The 26,487-nt window shown below is 25.2% G+C and overlaps 1 pseudogene; it reads right to left on the reverse strand.

Moving 5' to 3' along the window:
• Positions 1–13,095: 13,095 nt before the first annotated feature.
• Positions 13,096–26,313, reverse strand: LOC112601414 (annotated as a pseudogene).
• Between the last annotated feature and the right edge of the window lie 174 nt (positions 26,314–26,487).

Genomic DNA, 26,487 nt, shown 5'->3' on the forward strand with positions numbered 1-26,487 from the left:
CTCATTTAAAAAATACGTATGCAAGTTTGCAATAAATTAACATTGAGTTTTTTTTTTTTTGTTTCTACAGATACACGAGGTCGAATTCCTCTATCAACATTATATATATAAAATATAAATACTTATAATATCATCTATAGAAATTGATCTAAAACAGAGATTCACAATAACTAGAGAAGAGTTAGGTCAGTTCCAGACGTTTTATAACCTTATTCGAACTTTACCATTTACTTGGTGTAAATACCTCGCCGATTAATGGTTCAAGGGTCGTTGAAACTAAATGGCTTTTAGCTAAACGTCTAAAACTTTAGTGAAACCGCAATTTGTATTTAAACATTAAACACATTTTCGTATTTTGTTCAAAAAAGCGTTTCATTTCATTTAGAAAATAACTTTATTTTATACTTTGATTTTTTGTAGATGTTAAATTCATGCATTGTGTAATTGTTTTTAATAATTTTAACAAATATTGTTGTATAATATATGTATATAATACGATTTCAATATATTCAAAATATTTCAACGAGTAATGATGATTATTTTTTGTAAAATGGCCATTTAATGTCCATAGTTTTGATTTATCATTTTAGTTTTAAGATTAAACTATAACTATAATTAAAAGAATAAGTATCTGTATGCTATTTTAAGGATACTTCTAAGCTATAACATAATATGTATTGTATATTAAATATATATATATATATACAAATGAATAAATATTTTATCATTAGTGTCAGAATTTAATTTCGATTCTAAATGAAGACAGTTTAATTTTTTGGTAACTAATGTTATCAAATAGTTATTTTACTTAAAATATTACAATTGGAACATTTTAAACATATTTTTTTTTTCTTTTAATTATTTAAAAATCAATTAAAATTATTATTTTCATCTTCTAAAAGTATAATATATGTTCAGTAAAAATTAAAAATCTGAGAAAATTATCTATTAGAATATGTGGTTTCAGAAAAAAAAAACATAAATTGAAAAATCAATATATGTAATTCGAACATTAGTTATTATTATAATATAATTATATAAATTGTTGTTTAATAACTTTGGTTACCAGAAAGTTAATTAAAGGTCACATAAAGCTTAATAATAATCTTCAAATATTTATTACTATATAATGTCAGTTTAAAGTAATAGTAGACACTCACAATTAAGTACTAATAAACGCGATTCCAACCAAGAGTACTCACAATGAAACAAGGTTTATAGATACACTAAAACTTGTGCCTATGAATTATATATTATGTTCAAATTTTACAATAATATTGCTTATTTTACAAAATAACGATGTGTCGATTATTTAAAAAAAATTACAATTTTTGATACATATATGAAAGTATCAATTTTTTTTTTCATGTTGATAGTCAAATATACTGTTATTGATGAAAATACAACAGCAGAATTCAGTGACATTTCATACAAGTGTAATTACGTAAAGCTTTACATCTAAACAGTTTATTGGTATATTGTACATAAGGGTAAAATTCTATTTGTACCTATTTAATAGATCTGCGCTGCTGTCACGAAAATCTTACAATAGAATATTACACCACTTTATCTACTATGAATTAGAATCATCATTTAGGAGGTATCGATATGCTGTAAAATCAATACCTACCTACCCACAGTATTATACTGTTAGAATGGTTCAACGAAGAATAAAATGATTTTCTTTGAATATAATATTACACAATACATATATATTACATACCACCAATGAAGGTTATATAATATCTTGAGAAACTAGGACCAGAGGTAATAATTTCCTAGTGAAATGATGTCCTTTATAAGTATGAATATCTAGTGATACGATTTACTCGTTATTATAACGACAAGTATGTACACTCAATAACATTTACTTTGATCGTGTTGAATCATAACTTACTGTAACTTTCATAGAAACGACAATAATAATAATAATAATAATAATAATTTAATAGTGACTACGTTCTTCTCTTTGATAAAATCACATTAAAGATTACGACATATCATGGTGTTTAGATGATAAAATATCTCATTAACACTCACAAATTGCATCTATTATGAATATTTTTGTTTCAGAAAACATTACCTAGTTTGCAAATATTTAGGACAATATGAATCGTATATTTTAAGTGTATAAAAAAAAAAAAACTTTGATAATACATACAATAGATATTGTGAGCCCTTCACTTTTGTGAATCATAAGTATAGTAAGTATAAGTACAGTTAAGTAGATATTCGCCTTTTCATTTATTTCATAAAAATTTAATGTTAAACTACCTTTCTAATAAATATCATTATTCAGTTATTATTTTAGTTTTTATCATACGATATCCTCCAAAAAGATAGTTTAAGATCTGAATAATATTATTATTTGTTGTAATGCTAAAACAACATCTTTGTAAATTGTTAAAAAAATAAAAAATAAAAACAACTTGTATTATTTCAATAAACATTAAATAAAAAATAATAATCATTAATCATTACCTACTGCCTATAAGTTATTGCTTAAAACATATTTCATTTTATTTATTTATTTGAAAGGTGCAATAATACATTTTATTAAATTTCATGTTGCATTTTTGCAAAGAAGTAATTCAAATAAAAAAAACATATTTTAAATAGACATTTAAAATTGAATCAACATAATTTAACATAATTACATATATTGCTTCAATGAAATTATTTGTCGAGGATTTTATATCACTTAATCATTTTCATTTAAAAATAATTAATTGATATTCATAGTTGTGTACATTTTATGCATTTGTACACGATTGCTGTTCTTCATTAGAGTATTGTAATGCCTACGTACGTTCTATCAGAATTATAGAAAAGTTATGATACTAATAACGTTAATTAATATATATATATATATATATATATCATACCTTCTAAAAATTAATTTCTAAATTTTTATTTTAAAATTATTATAAGCTAAAATAATATAACGATTGATGAATTGTAAACCTTATGCCCTGATATTTATGGCTTATGAACAGCATATTATGTACTATCACTTTATTTTATTAATTTTGTATAATAGTGTACACCTACTAAAACTCAAAAACTATTTTATAATAAACATTTTAAAATACATTTATAATAAGTATTTTTCTTAAAATATGAAATTTAATTTTTTTAACAGGCTGTGTTTATTGTCATAAATTGTTTTTTTTTTTTTTAACAAACTATTACAAAAGGTATTTTTAAAACCAAGGAAAAATATTTATCTACATATTCTACATCCTATAATTATTATATTTAATATTTGGGCTTAATACAAAACTTAAACAAAAATAAAATATATTTAATGTAACATTCTTTTCCAATATTAGCAGACTTTTAATACGCAGTAAAATATTTTTTTAAGGTTTTTACTGTTTGAATGACATCACACATTTTTAGTTCAATATTCTTAAGCAGAATGTTTTTCGGAATACTGTGGTACATAAAAACTGAAATTTGGAATTTCGGACAAATAGTTTGAGATAAGTATTTAACGTTTTGGTTAGCGGAGTGTAGTGGTACGGAAATACCTCACAAAAAGTTGATCTACCACTCCACTCACCAAAGCTTTAAATACTTTTAACTCATAAACTACTCGAATAATTTTTTATTATTATGTACCAAAATATTCCAAAAAATAGTTTTTTTTTTTTTAAATATTAAATTAAAAATATATGTTTTCTATCAAAAAAAAACAGAAAACCTTAAAAAAAAAATATATATATATTAAGTTTTTTTATTTAAACTAGAAGTTATATAAAGAAAATACTTACAAAAGTGTTAATTTTTTATTAAATAATGAGTGTTGTTTAATAAAAGAATAAATTTCCCAATGTATATTTTTAATGATAATTTAATAATGACTAACAATAATTGTTATGTATAACTTTTAATGTAATTTAACTTATAACAATTTAATTTTTATATAACAAAACATATGACATAGATTCTTATACAAGTATTTATATATTTAAGCTTTATTTTTAATTTTTTGGTCATTTATTATTTTAATAGTTTTTTTTTTCTTTAAACCTAAATGAGAAAGATACTTAGGTATTGGCAAAAAAAAAAAAAAAACCTAAAAGCATAGTCAGTGAATAATGGATAATACACACTTACATCATACTAAAAATATTGACTACAACTATACCTTGTCGAATTTTTTTAGCCAGAATTTCTTTGAAGAAGCGAAAACAACTTGTCGATGACGACCTTTGACTAACACTTTCAACGTAAATGTTGGATAAAAGATAACTAAACATAGCTAAATAATTTTTCAAAAGACAAAATAGTTATTAAAAAAACCACAAAGAGTACTATCGATGACTTCTAGAAGAAAAACAATCATAGAAATTATTTTAAAATGCGAATTAGATATCTAATGATTACTCAATTATAGTACTACTATATTACAGAATGTCTAGTTCAGAGGTCACCAATTAATAACTTTAAAGGGCCACATCAGAATCTGTCGTTTTTAATATATGATATTGTACCACAATTTAAGACCGAAAATAACAGATAACATAATTAGATATATTACGTACCTCATTGTATGTACTAATAAGAATAAATCCGTAAAAAATATTATTTTAACATTCAAATTCATTAGACTCCTACTTCCACTATAATATCAGATTTTAAGTATATCAGTATATTATTAAAATTTTAATACAAAAACAAAATTGCTACTTTATGTGATCAATTGTTTAACAAATTATGAAAAAAACTCATAAAAAAGCATAATATTTTAATTAAAGAAATACTTATTGTAAGATGTGTAGGTAAAAAGTTCAGAATTATAAAGAATTAGAGACCTAAATATATTTTTATAAATTCTAGAAAAAAAAAAGTTAAGTCAGAGTACTAAATATGTAATGAGAACAACGAACAATAACATCAAAATTTAAATTTTGGACATAAATAATTATAGAAAGCTTTTGAAGTATTGATTGTTTTCTGAATTGTAAGCATCCTTATGCATGTGGTTGCTAGTAAATTGTCTTGCAATTTATGTAACTATTTTTTTTTAAATTTAATACTTATAAAAGATTTATAACGAAGAAAAACCGGTTTTAACAAAACTTTATTGCAATTTTCAAAATCTGTTTTCTAATTTAATAAACATACATGTATTACTTATATACTATAGCCGTATAATAGCTGTCAGTTGTAAAGTCAATTATAATAACAAAGTTACTATGAAAAGTTGAACGAATAAACATGATGATATTGCTGTATTATAGTGTGTTAAATCTGTTATTTCAGCAATAAATTTGCTTGCGAAGAATAATGAGTAATGTATATGCTCCATGTATCAAAATGGTGATAACAATTTAATCTGACCAATTATATATCATGTGAAGGGAATATCAAGAATTTTGTTTTTGAATAAAAATTAAAAGTATATGACACAAATAAACCTATCAGTAGTTATATAAATAATAAGTACCCCAAATTTCTCATAAGAAAACACCCGTTTAAACCAGGACTTGTAGACTTTCTTGAAAAAATTGTAATATTGTGCTAAATTAATAGAATTACAAAAACATTTTGATTCATTTACGTGATAATATTATATTATTTATATTCAATGTAATATTATTTACATGGTATTTAATAGTGGGAATATTACATGTTTTATGTTTATAAATAAATGAGAACACCAAATTTGATTAAGAGGAACAATAGTTTTTTATTAAATGTAAACTATAATAATATGCGTATTTTTACAGAAAAATATGTTTATGGCAGACATTGTATAACTATGTTTAATAAAAGTTTTATAATATACAATCAGATATTTCACAAATTGGATTTAGAGGTCGAATTGTTTGAGATGTTTAGAAATGTAAGACTATTTTATTATGTGATTACTCGGGGATATTGCAAGACTCTTTTTGACATTTTCCGTTTATGAAGATTTATTTGATGATGTGAAGGTAAAATAAAATAAGTCAAATTATAATAATAGATAGTTTATAGATGGATAAATTACTTTATTCATACATCTCAGATGGTCCTTTAAATTTAGATTTATTTTAAATTGTAAATTTTCCAACTTGTATATCCCCTTTCTTTTAGAAAAAATTAAATTTAACATATTTATTTTTATGAACGACTTTTTTAATTCGTTTAAAACATAATTTGACTTATTCACTTCTAAATGTTACTTTTAATTTATTATCTTTTAACTAAATTAAGTGATTAATTATACATGTTTCCTTTGACTCAAGATATGAAATTCTGATAAAACAATAATACTTCCTAATAATAATAATTTCATCTAAAATGTGCACAAAAAACGAACCTCGATCTCCTTATTGACATTAAGAATATAATTACGCGAGAATGTCACTGGATTTCGTTTTTTTTCCTGACTCGCATACAACAACAAATGTACATTCAGTGCTAGTACTTTTTTTTTATTAAGTAAATAAGAATTATTTGACACTCTTAAAAATGATGTTATTGAACAACGTATATTTTGAACACATTTGGTGAAAATTTTTAATAAATGATAACAAAATAAAGTATAATAAAGCATTGTTAAAATAGTGTTGACAATAATAATATGATAAAAATAGCATAATCAGTTTTATTATTTTTCTCGCTAATGTAACATGACGTATTACCAAACTCAAATGCGTTTTAGTGTTTATGACATATAATTCAGATTTCATAAAGAAGATTTAGTATTAAAGTAAATATATATATATATATATATATTTGAAATAACAGTAATATTTTGACTTATTTCTTTTTTACACTAGCTAAGACTGACTTATTCCTTTTCTTTAACATGATTTACAAAATAAATAAGATTTAAAATAATATGACTACCAATTTATAAAATACTTTTTACACTGTGTACTAACTAATTTCTTAATTTAAAATGCGTTTTACGAACAAATTTATCTAAAAACAAAATATACTTTTGGTATTAATTTAGGTTTCTAAAATTTGCTAGGGTCTTACAAAAAAAATCATAATTTCAACATATTATTGCTTTTACCCGATAACCGTCACAATCGCTACTTTATAAAACTAGTTTTGTCATGTCTTCGTTAATTAATATATTAGGATATGTTTTACTAAAAACTCCGAACTAAAGTGACTCTAGACCAATGTTTGTAGATAGTATAACAATTTACGAGTAGCAATAATGATTTATATGCGGTGCAAACTACAAATAGTACTCTACAGATATTATTATAAGAAGTATACCATGTACGGTGCTCCTTAATTGGACTTCTCAGGGATTCGCCGCTAATTGAAAATCACTCTCAAGGCCCGTTCGTGAATTTCTAATCAGTAATTACGTTAGTTTCAACAAACAAGACACATCGAACCTATATTATGAGCAGCGTATGAGACGTGTATTTTGTGTGTTATAGTGTGAATAGTGATGTAGATTGTAATTTGTATGTATATTTGTATAAAACTAATTTTATGTAAATTATTTGTATATTTCAGTCGTTATTTATACCAATTTTCATCATATTAATTGCTCAATATTTTCAGTTCCAAAATCCAAGTTATGTCTAATATTGTAGCACACGCTATCTTTTTCTATATACACTACTACCGCATAAACTATATTGTGTCACGTTGAGTACTCATACACAAATATAATTATAAAATTTAAATTAATGAACAGAAAAAAATCCATATTTTTAATATGTTTCTTCTTCCTGATATATTTTATTTTTGCAGTGCGTATACAATCAAAGTATTAAACAATAAAATGAATAATTAACATAAGTTTTGTGAACATGATGATTTTTATTAAGTGTTAAATTTTCCTCCCCATCCGATTTTTTAACATAATACCTCGTACATTAACTTTTTCCAAAAACATTAATATGTAGTTATTTATTTGTTTAAATATATTTGACGAAAAATTGGAGATATGATAGTATATGAATTTTGTAGAGAATTTTTTGTATATCTATTATTTATAAGAATCATTTTGGTTTTATTATTTTCAAAAGTGGTTGACAAACATAATATTATTTTCCAGATACTAAGATGGTTTAATAAATATTCGTATATTTATTAAACCGTATAATGCATTAAAATGACATCGATTTAACGATGTACTGTACTATTAATATTTTTTATCACACATTTTTTTCTTTTAATACTAATTTATTTTTATTATTATTACAGTATATTGAAATTTTTTGTATCGTTGATGAAAATATAATTATAATATATGCACTTCTAAAATGCAGATATTAACGATTATTTATAAAGCCGATACATCTGTGTAATTCATAGCATGTGCAAAATAAACCCTTACAGATATTAATACGTGTTTGCCGTTACTTGAGCCACAGTTGTATCAATCTGTACAGTTTAACTGTAGATATTATTTAAACTAACCTTGATACTTGAACAAACGGTGTAACTGATATAAAAATTGGTATTTATGTATTTTAACCATAAATACGCAGTACAGTAAACCGAACTGATACTATTAAATTTAACAATTATTTTTACCCGTGATATTCGTGAATCATTTTAAATACGAAGAAATCAAAACTTATATTCGGTTTCGTGCGAAATATATTAAATCTCCGTGAAACCTGATCCAACAGAGAGTAATATATAATGTACGCTTGGTGTAAATGTCGATCAATGTTGCTCCAGCGGTGGCCTAATTCATTTTTTTTTATCCGTCTCAAGTTTTGAGTTTTTAGGCAGAGCAAGTGCTTCTAGCATAATACATAAGTCTTACACATTTTACATATTATTATACTCAAAGGCGCCGTTTTCCGGTTACGTTGAGGACACTTTACATTACTCATTCAGTTTTTTTCACAATCGAATAATCCGCGAAACAATATTAGAATATTCGATAGTCAAAATGTGTGTGAATAATGGCTGGTTCAATAATGTAATTTCATCCATATATCTACTGGCGAACATTTCACTGCATAAACATGATTTTATTGATTCTAACGAGCTAAAATATTTCGTAAAATACTTTATCATAATATTTTGTAACGTTACCTTTAAAAACGATATTATAATACCTACCTGATAGACAGTTCTAAACGCATTGCCAATATCATACGAAATTACTACGACATCGTCGAATAAAATATACGCGATTAGAGTAGGCATATTATTATGTCCATCACTGTTTGTATAATGTATATAATAATATGTTGCTTATCATCAGGAACACTGGTGTACGATTAATAGCTTTAATGTAGTTATGTATATATATATTAAAAAAAAAAAAAAAAAAAAAAAAAAAAAAAAAACAATTGAACACAGACATAAAGCTCGACGGTGTTCCATAAGACTTGTACATTTCAATCAAAAAAATATAATAATATTTTAATGCAATATAAAACTGCAGATATACCTCCGTGTTCACAATATCATGCGTCAGACGGCTGAAATTGTGCGCCCTTATAACGACGGTGACACGTCACGGAGATATTATCGTCGTATGTATGTGTGTGTGTGTGTGTGTGTGTGTGTGGGTGGGGGGGGGGGGTGCGTCACTGCACAGGTAGGAAAAATCCCGTATTAGGTATCAACGTATATTATCAAAATAATATCGTTGTATGACATGTTACGTATTATAATGTCATTGTAATATTGTTATTGTGTATAAATAATATTCATTGCTGTTCTTGTAGTGGCTGTTGTCGCCTGCGTATCGCACGTTTGATTTACGGCGTCGCGATAAAATTAATTTCTATCATTATAAAACACCGTTTTAACACCACCAATTATGAATAAAATATTATGTAGGTACGCGCACTCGACCTCGTGTGAGATTAATATCTCGTGAAATAATATTATCGTACGAACCCCGAGAATAACCATATATGGTTATAGATATTGTGGAGTGTACAAAGCGTGCGTATGGTAAATTGCCTTCAAACGTGCACAATGATAATAATATAATGGAAGAGTAAATCTGTTTATCAGGGAGAACATATTATTTTAGCAAACGCTTTAAACATACTAATAATTAATAATAGTTATAACCATCATCGGCACGTGGACGCGTGTGACTTTTTGGAGTTACACTCTTGAGACGCGTCTGTTTTAGTTTGTAATACTTACAAATTAGACTTGGTTGTTTAGTGCGTAACAAATCTCCGTCACGATTCTGTTGCCAAAATTATTGTGCATATCATTATACATTTTTATATTATTTTTTATTTTATTTTCGTTTACTAAAACTGTATAAAATTAGTATAAACATAATTTCGATTAATAACTTATAGTTTATTAAATATTAAACACACCAAAGTAGTATCATTTGTCAAACGTTAAATACGAGAATCACCGAATTAATATACCTATTTATTTTCAAGTAAAAAGTTTTTAACCTGCGGGCACAAGCGTTGCTTGAGTGCGTCCAGTTATCTTTTTAATTACTAAAATGTGTCTTATTATATGGTATAAATGTAGAACTTATTCAAGGGTTGAAGGGTATGGAAATATTTTAACAGCTGCGGAAAATGGTAACAATAAATGCTGACACTTAGAAGAGTATTATTGAAAAACTACAAAAATATTTGCAATGTTGTAACTATGGTACCTATTGTATGTCTATAACTCTACAGGTGTAAATATAATGTCATTACGTGGTATGAATGCTAAACAATTTACACCACTTCCTATAATATTATGTAATATAAACAATATTAGTAGTTAATGCGCAGTTAACTGAACACCAGTTAGTTTACATAATATTACACTCGTTCTAAAAAGTTTGAAAATAAAAATTATCTACCTATAATATCATTGTGTTAAACTTTATTTTTGCTGGTCTGTTTCAATATATTGTCTTTTATCGTTTTTCATTTACAGTTTATACAAAATAATATTAGCGGTCTGCATCGTTGCACGGTGCTTCATATAAAATGTTATTGTTTTCAAGCCGGATGTAGGTACTTACCGGAGTGAAGTTGCCTACGGTGGTTGAGTAAAAAAAAAAAAAAATAATAATAACAAAAGGACACTTCAGGGTAAACCACCACCTCGTTTTAGTGGATAGGATATTTTTTCATTGGTGATTTTAGTTGCTTATAAAAGAACCATTATGTGTCAGAAGCTCAAAACAGAACAGTAATCCATTGGCTGCTGAAGAAGCAAATATCTATAAAAAGACTAACTGAGATCACACAATTGCTTATCACCTACCGCCGGAAAACCAAATAATAATTGTATTTATATGAAATAATAATAAATCATAAACCTATATATATATATATATATATATATATGACTGCACACATTTGAACATTAAGTTTAAATAAATTATTATTTACTATTTACAACTCTTATGTTATATTGATGCAAATATATTTTTGACCCATCACTCTCAGTGAAAACCATTTATGAATAAAAAAAATAAAATAGATACTGCCATACAAAATAGTGAATCAATTTTATTGAATATTTTTACTCAGATAATCCTTATGAATTTTCTAAATATAAACAAAAATTAATTTCAATAAAACATTTTAAAAGACATGAAAAACACAAGAAAAGAAAACAATATAGAAGTCGTTTGCGCTGTTTTTTTATTATTCAAATTATTTTATTGTATAATATTGAAGTTTGCGCTGTGCGCGATAATCACTTTGTTTATATTAGGTATTCCAATTAATATTATTTATATATCATTATTTTGTTATTGTTTGCACTGTACGCGATAAGCGCTCAGATACTTATATATCATATTTATTATTTAAATATTTTACCTATTATTATTACTATGTTCATTAATTATAATTTATAATTGTACATTCATCGGCGATTATACTATTGGGGTTTTCATGCCTTCTGTTACAGAGCAGAAGACCAACTCGGTGAAATTGCCGATGAACCAGGTATAAAAGGCCCTACGACACAACTATCAGTACCATTATTTCCGTCTTTCCAACCTTGTAGTAAAACCCACCTGGATAGACTTGCGCAACTAGGAAAGGCGGCTTCCCAGCACAACTTGTCAGATGGTTTGTGATTCGGTCAATGGTGTAATAGTCGAAGTTATTCTGGCATTGTATCGATCGGTTCACCTGCCCTGTGGTGCAATAGTCAGAGTAATTCCGGAATTGCATCGGTCGACACACTGTCCGATAAGCCCCCCTCCCCCGTTGTGCTCCACCGTGTGGTGTCAGAGCTTTACGTGCCTGTGTTTTTTATACTTATATTTTAAAAACCCATCGTTGTCATTATTTTTCTATTTGTTCGTACAGAAGTGTTCATAGTCTATGAACTATTAAAATGTATAATTATGAGTTAGACGGAAATAAGTACAGTTCATGTTTTTTTTTTTTTTAAATTGACATGAAATTATATTTCATGGCATTAATATTCAAAATTATCTATGGACTACATTTTGTATAACCTATAAATAAAACAAAATTGTTACTGTTGGGTATTGGGCATTAATCAATTATAAATATTATAATATCAATAGTACGTTTATAAATGCATAAAAAAAAAAAAAAATTCACTATTCAAAAACTAGTTGTGCATTTCGTATGACCTACATTTTAGTGATACTCAAAAGTCAAAATAAGTGTCTTAAAATTTTCCAGTAGAAAAAATGTATAATATGATGATACAATATATATTATGTCCCTTTTTTATGAACCCATACACTTTTCATTTAAAATGTTTCTAACAAAGCTACCAACATTTAGCAAGATTTGTGAAAAAATCGTAAAATGCGTATGGTAATCTAAAAAAAAAATAACTTCATAGATTTCTATTACTATGAACTGGTTTTGTTGAAATATTAGTTACAGTAACTAGTATACTATTTATGCATATTCCACGCGATTATAGGTGGAGGGAGTGGAGGTATTGGCCAGCTGTCCCGATGACGTGGATAAGCGATGAAGTAAGGTGGAAGTACTGGCCCGCGTAGACAGACGAGAAGATGGATGAAAAGCCACAGTCTAGACGAGAGGAGTGAGTCGGGAGCTATAGTATAGAAAGGAGGAGTAGCGGAAAGAGAACCACTGGATGGGAAGGGGCTGAAACGGGGAGAGTCCAGAATAAGCTATTTCGTACTACTAACAATAATAAAAATTGAAGCAATGATCATGTCTTCACTACGCATATCCGGGGCTTGTAGAGTTGAAGAATTCGAAGCGATGACTTGTAAATAAGAGATAGTGGATTCATGGAAGAGCACTTTTTATTGGCATACACTTTTAGTATTGGCCGGTGTTTGGCCAATCGTTTAATATTTTCTGACGCCTTGTATTCAAGAGCTGCATGAGATACGACATTTTCGGTTCTTCCTCATTGAGCTGGTGGATGTATAACTTGCATTTTTTTAGTGGGAGAATCAGGGCCCTTTTTACCCCACGGAATCTGGCGATCAATTTCTGTGAAATAGTATATATGATAATATTGTGACGTGTATTTTACATACACAGCGTTGTAGATAATACGAAGATGAACTCGAATGAAAACATTCGGGTGAAATAAAAAATAACGGTGCATATTAGTTGCGGTCAAAATCAAAATAACGTATTAGTTGCGGTCACTCAATATATACCTAGTATAAAATGGTATATATCATGCTATTTTATTTACAAAAAAGTTTTAACATTTTCCTTCCCATTTATAACAGACTTAAAATTGTTTACACTCTTATTTATTTTATAGGTATGGTTACTTGGTATGGATATTGGTACTTAGTTTTATGTTTAAATTAAGTGGTTAAACTTATAATAAATAATACAATATAATGTTGTATACAATTTTTTTTTTTTAAATTACAGTTATTAAAATTTTGTGGGTACAGAAATGTAAAGAAATCGACTTTACATATTTAAGTCGATTAATTACACCCTCTTCATAGTAGTGTATTTGTTGCGCTAGAAAATGTTCTTTCTTAGTCAAAATCTTTTTTTTTAATCATTTTTGAACAATTTGTTTTCAAATAATTAACCGTTTTAATTTCGTATATGTCCTCAAGAAATTTATAAATATTTGAGTGAGAGTGTTAAAACATGCTGTTAAACTTCGAATGAAAAATTTTGCATGCATTGGTTATTTGTGTAATGGAAAAAGAACATTCAGCCCATTATGATGGCGGGTATATAGAATCTTTACTTATATAAACTTCTAAATTATAGTCAGTAAATGTAGTCAATTTTGCGTTATTAGATAAAAGAAGATCCCATTATATCTGTGACAAAATAATCGTGAACTTTGCTTGATCGTAGAAAAGGAAACCAGAAAAAAAGTTTTAAATATTTGGAACTTTCACCAGTTTTCATGTATGTTTTTTGCCAAAACTAATGACTGCATTTTGCGAAACCAAGCTTATCCTAGGTGAAAGCGACATCTTTTCAAATTTGTAGTAGTCCAAATCTCTTTAACTACTGTGTGGATAGCTTGTTCGAAATCACTGAAGACTCTATATTTTGGGATATAGTCTGACAAACAACCTTTGAGATGGTCTAATACAGTCTTGTATGCATTATGGCATTTACTAGGCAATAACGAAAAAAACAAAGATACGTATGAGCTGCTTTTGTTTTTATATCCATCTATCACAAAAAATTGTTTAAAAGAAAAAGAGCAATTTTAAAAAGTACCGTCCATAAAAATTAAATCACATTGTTTAAAAAAATTAAGGTTTATCTGAGTCGTACAACATATTATATTGTTCTGAACTTTGTCTATAAAAATCAAAATTTCATTATTTTTGGTTCGCATTTTATTAATTAAGTTAGGAAACATTAAATGTTATTGTGAAAAGTCACGCGGCAATTTCTAGTAAACATTCATTCGTGCAGAGTGTATATTTTTTCTAATCCATAAAACATAATTTTACTCTAGTACACTGAGTACTATATTTGACATCTCAGAATGAATGAATTTGGAGGGACACTCGTTCAACTGCTCCATTGCTTTACGTTTAACACTGTAACTAATCTTTTACCGTACCAATGATTGGTAATCATCTAGTTCGTGATTATGTGTTTTATTCTGTTCACAAATGACACCGTTAACATCATATTTTATAGCCGCATTACATTTTTTTTACAACATACTCATAGTTGCACGTCATTTGCAAAAGTACGATAAAATCGAAATTTATAATTTTTCACTACCCGTAATGTTTTTAATTTTTCACCTAACATTACTAGGCGAATTTATTTTTACCGCAGGCTTACTGAAGCGTAGGCATACTGAATGCAATATTCAAAACTACAATCAGCCTATACAATTTTATCTATTTTATACATTATCTTTACAGATAAGTAGTGGTGTTTTCATATAATATATATTATGTGTGTAATAAAATCGAAAAATATGTGTATTGTTAAATGCAATATTCAAAACTTCGATTGGATTATACAATTTTATTTATTTTATACATAAACTTTACAGATAATTAATAAGTACATGATCGAAAATAAGATATTACCTACAATTTACGTGATCGCAACTGTTATATGTAATTATCTCAAAAATCGTCTCTGATCTCAACTCGGATGCAGCCAAAAATAAATTAAGTAAGAAAGTACTGATGACCGGGGCTGGATTGAGATTCGAAGCCAATGATATTTCATTTTAGTTGAATCATATAAATTTTAGAGTTGTGATATTTTTTCTTTATCTTTAAAGAGCACCATTGTGGTCATATTTTGTGAAATAACATACAAATAGCAAAACTAAACTTTTAGTGACAAATCTCCTGGCCATTATAATTTACTATCATAAAGAATTTTTGGTACAATAAATTACGCATAATATCATAGAAAAAAGTTTTCACGGTTTATAATATAAATAACATAAATATACAGGGTGTTTCACGATGAACTGACAATTGCAATTACTTTGGTTCTACTGAACATTTTCAACTTTTTTTTTTTTTAAATTGTCAATTGTCGTCTGCGCTACATTTAAACATAATTAATAGATGCTACCAGTTTCCTATGATTTATATATTTTCTTAGCTTATAGAAATTTAATTGAAATTTATAAGTCTAATATAACACTTAGTTGAGTCAAAGTATTTCAATTTCTCAGCTTAAAAATATATTAAATTATATTCATTATACAATTGAATTTATGGAAATAGAACGTTTTGTAAAAATGTTGTTCAAAATGTACTTTTTGTTACAAATAGTACGTTTTGATCCAATTCAAAATATAGCATGCTATATTTAAGAAAAAAAATACATTTTAAAATACTTTTACCTACAGAAATGTATTTATTAGATTTTTATCTATTTTTAAACATTTTAGCAACATTTATATCTCATTTGTTTAATACACAATAAAAAATATACCTCTCCTGAAAAATATGTAAAATACAAATAGTATGTTTTGCATTGTCACCCACAATTATTTTATAACTACTTTTAAAGTCAATTTTTGTGTTATTTTTACGAGATATTGTATTAATTAATAACTTGTATTGAGTATTAATTTTAACACAATTACACTTATACATATTTTATGATCAACCATTTAATTTTTTAATCCTTAATATTACCTTTTTCACGTAAACATTTATCTATGTTCGCATAAGTAACTCTTGATAGCTGTCTCCTTTAAGGGTATCGTAGTAAGTACAAACGAGATGCTTTTAATGTACTCCTTCCTACTTCATTAAAAACTGCCAACATATCGGCATACTCATTTTTGTTAAATATAGTAGGCATGTTTTAAATTAAAAAAAAAAAATAATCAACTTATAACAATTGTATAGCTTACCACAGAAAGCTGCTAATATTTTCAAATAGACCTATCATACAGGTAAAAAGTTTAGGAGTATAGTAGTACATTATATTTTTAAAAATAGCACATCATATTAAAATATATAGATTATAAGATATATTATATCTTTTAATATAAGATATATAGATTATTATTTATTATTTATATCTTTATCTTATATTATTAAATATATTATCTTATCTACGACACCAGATGCGTGAAGATTTAATTCAGATGACATTTATATTGTCATCAGTTGTATTTTCGGGGTTTATATTAACACGTTGGTGCAACAATTTTGTGAATTTTAAATAATATCACAATGGATTTTTCAAAAATCGATTCTTTTGAAGATGTTGGTACATTGTACACTGAGTACAAAAAAAAATAACCGGGCAGAAAAGCTCACAGAAATAGAATTTTTCAAATTTGCATTCCAAAAGTCGATTGCAGAAATGGATCTTATAAGACAGGTATATTCAATAATCATAATTTTATATTTTGATCATACATTAATATTTGTATTAAATAATTTTACATTTAAATTATTAAAAATTTAAATTTATGTTTATAAATACATATGTAACATACATATACATTACATACCTATACAAAATAATATAATAAAATAAAAAAAAAAAAATAACTAATATTATGGTACAATTATTTAAATTTTACATTACAATTAAAAACTAATTATGGGTAAATATTTTATACAGCATTATAAATCAGTTCTTTATGAATTAAATAATAAAAAGACTGAGCTGAAAGATATTTCAGATGATAACGAGGCATTGGAAAATGAAAATAAGTTATTAACCAGTGAAATTGTAAGTAACCTAAAATCTTTATTTAATTTTGTATTGTAAAAACTATACATGCTAATTATAATAAAATAATTGTAGGACACATAAAAAGTAAAAATTAATTTGTCAAATGAAAAAGTTGTAAGTATTTAAAAATTACAAAAAAAGAAATATTATACTAAAATTAAAGCTATTAACAAATAAAAAAATAATGACGTTTTAAATGTTTTACAGAAAAAAATTCAATCGGAAAATCAAAAGTATAAGGTTATATTGGTAGGTTTTAATTTCTGAATAACTCAAGTATTCAAAAGTATGCTTATTATAATAAATTATAGGCAACACTTGAACAAAAATTAGTTGGCTTGGAATTGGAAAAAGGTCCAACTAATGTTGAAAATATTGATGATCCAAATGAATCGGTAGTCCCATTATTATTTAATACAAAAATGTGCTTTAAATTCTTATGAAATTAAAATTTTTTAAATTTTAGAAACGTTATGTTGAAAAACATGAGTTGCTGCCCATAAAAACTAAAATTGATTTTTTAGAAAAGTTGGTGTGTGCAAAACTTGGTAAAATTAGTTTGGAAGAAAAATCTGAGTGTAGCGATATAATTTTTGTCTCGTCTCAGTAAATAAGGTACTTAGTTAAATAATGCATTTTTACAAACATGTTATTAATAATTTAACACATTAAAAGAATATGTAACCTAAAAAAATATTATAATGTTGATGATAGGAATGTAAAGAATGGTGGTGTCCAAAACACTCTTCATTTATTGATATATTATTGTCCCTAAATTTGAAGGAACAATCATTAGAAGATCAGTACCTTATTAGAAAGGCAAAGTCAAGATTTGTTTATTGGCAAGGTGATGACAAGGTATACAGAAATTTACCCTAATTATAATAAATACATTTTTAATAAAATATGTATTACATTTTGAATTATAGAACAATCCACGGTGTCCTGTGAATGACCGTAAAAAAGGGAAATTAACATATTTTCAAATTCCAAAATGCTGGCCACAAAATAAGGAATAACATCTTTATTAATCATTATAATAAATAAATATTAATATATATATTCTAAAAAGTATTTTATTTTATTTAGATTGTGTACTGATTAATTATCATATCTGATAACTAGTGTAAGTAGTAAGTAATTTATAATTTAAATAGTGTTATTTTGAGGTATTCTTTTTTTAGTTTAATTTATATAGTTCTGTATTTTTTGAGAGTATAGACTATATTTATTCAAAAAACTAAACAAATATTAGTATTTACTTAACGGATTGCATTATCAGAGTATTAGTGTAAACGTAAAATTCACTTAGAAATCAAATAAATAAAGCCATAATTCCCAAAACATAAAATACATATATTACTTAAACCGAAAAAGAATGCATGTATTATTATTGTACCTCAAAAATATTATGGATGAATAAGGTATTTTTTTTCAAGTGTAGAAGGTAGAATGCAAAAATATTATTATAGGTAATAAATTATTATATAATATGCTTTAATACGCATTTTATAATAATTTTTTTTATTTTAATTTTTAATATTAAATGAAATATTTTATAACATTAAAGGTAGGTATTTTATTCACAAGTATTAATACTAATAGGAAAAAGTTATACATACAATCTAGGTAAATATTAAAAATACCTAGCTAAAAACTTGTTTTCATAAAATATTAATTTATTATAAATTAAGTTTAGTACCAACATTCATCCATTCAACTATTTAGATTAGAAATACTTTATCACTACAACACTACATTAAAATAATATAATTAATTTTAAAAAAATAAATAAATAAACTAGAAATAACTATAACAACAACTATAAATTAATTTTACTTGATTTTACAAAATGTTCAATGATGACGACATATTGATTTTTGAATTTTAATAATTTCATTAATACATTCATAGTTATTTCAAATATTAAAATTGATATCCTGAAAAATAATTAAAACCTTTTTTTAGCCTATTTTTAGATAATAAAATAAAATTAATAGTATTTAAATAATTAACTTACATTTTAGAATGTTGATGTTAGTATTATTTGTACTTAGTGTAATAGAAATTCATTTACACTAAAATAATTAATTGTGAAAATAGAATACGTAAATGTTTACATATTTAATCTCCATACATACGATGATTGGAACACAACAGTTAATTCAATAAAAATGTATCAATTAGTTATCATCATATTCTGTATTTTTAGTCCTATACTATGTCCTACGACCTGAGTTTAGACCACTTGTGTATTATACAACATTGTCACGGTTCAACATTAATGTATAAACACTCATTAAATTGCTTGGCATACAATTCATTAAAAATGGTTTCATGTTTCATGTTCTCTTGAATTGTCTGTAAGGTTTTTTTTTTTAAGAATACTTGAGTAGGTAATATAATTTACTTGCTGGATGAATAACTGTCATGAATCATAATTGACATGATTACAGTAACATTGAAGTCCAGTTATTACAGATATAAAGTACTTTATATCTAAGAGCCCAGCACAAAATATGATGGTAGTCATTGGTTATTAATTTTTGAATAATATTCAATGATCATGTTGTATACTTATAATTGACATTGATATTACATTATTACGCATAACTTTTACTAAACTGTAAACACTTAACACCAAACATTTTTTGACAAACATCGAAAAACGAATTACGTGTTCAAGTACATACTACATAACGTTATTATGAATCGCGGTCTTTAATGTGGAAGAAAAAAGAGTCCACCTCTCACTTCCTTAGTGGATATATTGTTAGGTTATGTTCAAATAATTAAAAGTTCTTTTATTTCCTATGGGAATTATGGAAATAAATTATCTATGTATTTATTTTATTTTGAAATCAATTATTTATATTCAAATTAATTATTTTTAAAGCGCTAGGAGTATATTTTACGTTATTACATAATTTATATTAATATACTCGTATTACCTAAGGATAATAATCATTGACATTTTGATATTATTATGATACCTACCCATTACCCAATAAACATCATAAAGATATTACTCCAATTGCTGGTATACAATTTTGTTATTTCTTGGAAAAAAATAATTCAAAATCGATAATATTGCTGTAACACTGATTAACAGGAAATAAATTTGAATTTAAACAAATTTTAAAAATTGTTTAAAAATGATTGACTGGACCATATTGAAAGTTTTTGACACCAAAATTTTTTTAAAAATCGGATTTACAAAATGGCTATCTTGATTTTTTTTTAAAGTCAAATAGAAATTTTTTCAATTTTTAATTTTACATAAATAATATTAAAAAAAAAATCAAAAAATATTTTAAATGTAGCGCAGATGACAATTGACAATTTAAAAAAAAAAAAAATTGAAAATGTACAGTAGAACCAAAGTAATTGCAATTGTCAGTTCATCGTGAAACACCCTGTATACTTTTATTTTAAATTTTGTTATGTTTGTTTGATCTTTAACACTTAATTTTCCTAGACTCAAAAACAATTAATGTTAAGGAGTATAAAATGTTTATTGAAAATATATCCTAAATTTTAGTCATTAGTATAATAATTTACACAGTGGAGAATCTGTTTTGGAGGTATTGCAGATTTAGATAATAGTCTGATGCCTATGAGTATGTGTTTTCCTATTCTCTAATCAGGATATTTATTCGTAATTCATACTACATTATTGTTTTCATAGTTTTACTAGCAATAGTTTCGCTCACTCCGGTTAATGGTATTCAGTCGAATCAGTGGTTTGCGCAATCGTTCCAACGGCTTAGCTAGTCGATCAATCCTGGAAGATGGATGATAATTTTTTGTGCGCCCGATGAATTCATTTTAGGGATATAATGTATGAATATTTGTTATTTGGTAATGTAAAATATTATGTTTATTTGGTTGCCTAGCGTAATAACTATAATTCAACTACTAAATTATTATTATTTAAGTTACATTAGATATTAAATAGCCACTATCAATAATTGTGTGATACTTACTATATAATTGTTCTTTGCTTGACATGACAACAATTTAAAAATCGATACTACTTTGTATCTTATCTCTACAATGTGTTATTAAGACATGAAATCAGTCAAAATTGTAAAATGTGTTTATAGTTAAAATATTATTGAAAATACTTCGTTATTTACAAATCCTCACATTTTCTTTTTTATTAACTCAGTCAGACAATTAAAGTTTCTAAACAAAATTTACTTAGAGCTATTTCAAGAACTTGTATTTTTTTCTTATATTATTCATATTATTTGTATAAACAGTAATATATTATTATAATAAACTTATTTGGTATATCATTTAATTTCATAGTTAATACCATTTTAGTGTGTGCATTATGTGTATGTAGCAAATAATTATGTACCTACTTCTAACTATTCATTTCATTATATAGGTTCTTACGGCGTTATTGAACCTATTGATTATCGACATTTATATAATACCATATTGTATCTATAAAGGCCGCAATAAAGAAAGATTACTATACAAAATTATATAACACACAGGTACGTTATTATAATTATATGATATAAATAGTCGTTGGAATGGTGCAGGTTGTATCAAGGGAATTCAATAATTGTATGTTCGAATGCCATGTAAAAATTAAGTTGAAACCAATAACACTGTAGAATACAAGTACATTATATAATAAATTGTAATTGCATACTTGTATTAGATTTAATTTATGAAAATATTTCTTTTATAACATCAAATTTGTTGTTGTTACTATGACGACAGAAAACAAATCGTATTGACAAATCAATACTTGTTTTTATTATTATTTCATAAATTCTTTCAACAATTTTGAATACAATACAATATCTATGCATATGTATATAAAATGATATAAAATTATTAAAATGAAATATTATTCGAACGCATAATTTAATTTATGTACGCACACGTTACCACAATGACGGTGTAATGGTTAGTTAACGAGAATGTTATTAAAATATAAGTTATGATACACATTTCGGAGGGAAACTGTTCGCTCAGTAAGAATAAAAACATGTATAAAAAAGTAATGGACTAAAATTATGTCAAACAATACTAACAATATGGCATAATTGCAAGAAGATGAACTTGTTTGGTAATATGAAAATCCGTTTTTATATGTAAACACTAGTATGAAAAAAAAAAAATAAATAATAATCGATAATACTATAGGGTTCAGAAAAACGTATTAAAATAAAATAACGAACTACTGTTATAATGATATTTTTATTATATTTTATCACAGATATAGAACAAGAAAAAAGTTGTCTACAATAAGTATAATAATGTGAATAAGAATATAATACTTTTAGTGAGGAATAACGAAAAAAGGCAACAGGAAATGTTGCTATATTTTTTTCATTTTGTTTTCAACATAGTAGCTTTTCTATTTTCCAATAGACAATTTTAATTTGTTTTTAATACCAAGAGATTTTATGAATCTTTTTCAAATGAAAAAAAAAGAATGGCATTTGCGATTACAATGAAAATAAAAATAATAAAATAGTTTTTCATTGTTTTCGCCTAATTACTTTTTATTGCTACAATATAATATTATACTTATCTATATTACAGGTTGTGTCATGTGTGATATTAAGCGCAGTCTATACTAAGCATTGTATTAGTAGATCTTTCAGTTCAGCTAAATTATATAGAGAGGCTGTGTAAATAACTCACTAAGATCGCTTAAAGTACAACAAAATTTAATTAAACGAACTTGCAATGCAGAGAATGAGCAAGTTAAAAGGTTAAAGTTAAGTTACTTTTAATTATGTTACATAACATAAGTTATTTATTTATTTATTTATTTTTTTTTTTTTTTTTTTATTGCAATTTCTAACCTTACGATAAAAATTGTTTACAATTATATGCGATTACAATTGTTTAAGTAAAAATCTATATGTAATTAATTGTAAACATTGAATATTCTAGACTGCCGAAATTTTGAATGCATATTTTTAGCATAATTTAATACTATTATGATCAAAATATCTAAAAAAATTGAAAAATCTTTTATTGTGTTTTAAGGTTTAGATATTATGAAAAAAAATTGTATTTTTCATTTATAAAATAAATATCATAGTTTAGAAATTTTTAAAATTTAAATTTTAAGTTCTTATAAAAATCGGTTTTTTGTAAACTTTTTTTTATTCCATAGTGAAGAAGTTCATATGAAAAACTATTTTAAAATAATATTCAGATTTTTATAAAAAAAATTGTTAATCATATTCATTTTTAGTTACAATATAAGTACAATGCAGCATAAGACTGATAAAAATAGTATAAATTACTTTGTAAACTATTCAGTAAAATATTACTTTTCTAATTTGAATTAATCAGTACAATTAGATAAGTACAAATAAAATTAAATAATTTTTGTGTTTAATTAATGTTACTTGATATACATACACTCATGAAATATGAAACATATTGTATAAAAAAAAAAAAAAAATAATGAAAACAGTACAAAATAATTTCGTCTTTTTGGTTTTGAAAAAAATGTATCTATTACATTTTCATTGTAAATATTATCATTTCTATAACAATGGAGTTACACAAGTTTATTAAAACACTCTTTTGATATTCTTGATTGAATTCAAGTTTTTAATTGGCAAAGAAAAGAAAAATTTTGTTCTATAATTACTGAAGTGGCTGGTTATATTAGGAGTATATTAAAACAATTATGAATAATTGAAAAAGTTTTGGAATCACATCTTCCAAAAGCTTCTAAAGATGTATTTGAAATTCATTTTTCATTTTTCTAATAAGTACAAGATAATAATTAAAGCTTTCCTTCAAAATATTAATAAATATATCTAAATCAAATACTAATACCAATTTTTTTATCAAATCTATATTCAAAATCGACAATTTAGTCATCTAAAAAAAGAATAAACAATACAGTACGAAAATAATTATCTAGATTTTTAAACAATAGATTGATTCTATTTGTCATTAGCTTTGTTATTCTAGGGATTTCAATATTGTATCGATTCTTATTTTTTTTCAACCATTTTATACTATTATTAAAATTAAACTTACCCGTGTTGTTTTTCGTTTTTCTTTTAAAATTTAAGTACATTATTTATTTAAAACCCAAAAATGTATTTTGACTTTTTAACTGCAAAATTATATATATTAGAACATTCATTTCAAATTTATTAAACATAAGAATTAGTGTTGAAATAAATTCTAAACTTAATAAAAATGTCGTTACAGTAGACATTCTTGAGGCCGTTTAAAGATTGTTCCAATCAGATATTTTGTCTAATGATTCAAAAATTGGAAACAAATTTGAAAACAACAACTATATAATGATACCATGCTTTTGTCATTATTTGTTCACATTTAATTGTATGGCAGCTTAAAAATAATAAATAAAAATAGTTAGGTTGCCGTGTACAGATAACGTTAACCCCCTTTATAAATTTTCATTACTGATGGAAAAAGACGCGATTGGCATTGTAAGGTTATGTAGAAACTGACACGTATTTGTGATTTTCTTATATGCTATCAGAGATAAAGGATGGCCAAATAAAAGCCTTAAAAGCTAGAAAGCTAGTTTCTTGGAATTATGGAGACTTTTGATAAAACCATCTGCACACCCAAGTCGACATGACCTTATTATTTTAACCAGTGCATGCTCATCAGCTATATTAGCAACACTTTTTAACACCGGATCCTGCAAATAACAATTAGATTTCTCATTTTAACGAGCTACATAAGTGTTGTATTTATTTTAATTTGTGTTACCTTATTAAACTACAGAATAATATACATATATATTATACAAATGTAAGCTAGTTAAGGTGTCCTCGATCTACTTCTCGATTGAACGACTTTCCAAAGGTCAGGAAGAAGTTGATAAAGTGAATAATATTTGTACCTGGGTAGATGATTATATTATCTAGCATTTAAATGGGAAAGAAAAAATCCTCCAGACCTTTAGTCCGATTATTCAAGTTTTAGCTATGTTTAGTTATTCAACTTAATTTTTTTTTCTCTTATTTTTATGTCATTTAATTTTTTAACCCTCTTAGTTATGCATTAAAATTTTAAAGAACTGTTTGAAATATTTTTTTAAACTAAATTTTTATTTTTGTTGGAGTATTAAAAAAACTTACTACTTCCTTAATAATTCCAAGTGTGTTTCTAACAAATGCTTTTTTACATCTTTTCACTAAAGATAAATTTAGAGCATGACTAAAACATAAACATTTAATATCAAATTTAAATTGGATTTGTAATAGTTTAATTGCATTAAATATTTCAGATTCAATTACAGAACACCAAAATTTGTCAATATTTCTACACATTTATTCCTAGGTAAAGTTATATTTTCTAGAATATTTATTACAATATTTCTATTATTTCTCAGATTATTTTTGTTTCAATGTTTAAATTAGATTAGATTGGCTGTAGTTATTTTTTGATGATAGTCAATAAATGTAATAAGGCCTTCGTTTATAGTTTTGTCGATTTATATCTTAAAACTGTAATCAGTTGTACAGTTTTAGATACATAAATTATTTTTTTCAAAAATTACGCTATTATATTTTATTTTATTTACTTTGTTTAACACATTTTTAGATATTAAATTTTTGATTATTGAAATAAGAGTATTTTGAGTAGTTTTACTTACATACGTGGCTCTTGCTTCAATTCTTTTTAAATGATCTTTTAAATCCAAAAAATATCTTGAATTGTAAAAGCTCTCTAAAATTTTCTTCCATGACGGCCACATAATGCAATATTTTGCCATCCAAGAAAAATCAAACTTACAACTATAAATTGTGGTTTAGTTATGTTCTCATTATTTTGTTTTAAGTGCTGTTAACTGGTTTGAATCACTACTTCTATCTCTATCAAGATTATTAAACGAATTTAATACGATTCCTATGCTTATAATTATTATTTC

Source organism: Melanaphis sacchari, unplaced genomic scaffold, assembly GCF_002803265.2.
Source record: "Melanaphis sacchari strain LSU unplaced genomic scaffold, SCAv2.0 Contig77_pilon_pilon, whole genome shotgun sequence".
In the NCBI taxonomy this organism is placed as follows: domain Eukaryota; kingdom Metazoa; phylum Arthropoda; class Insecta; order Hemiptera; family Aphididae; genus Melanaphis; species Melanaphis sacchari.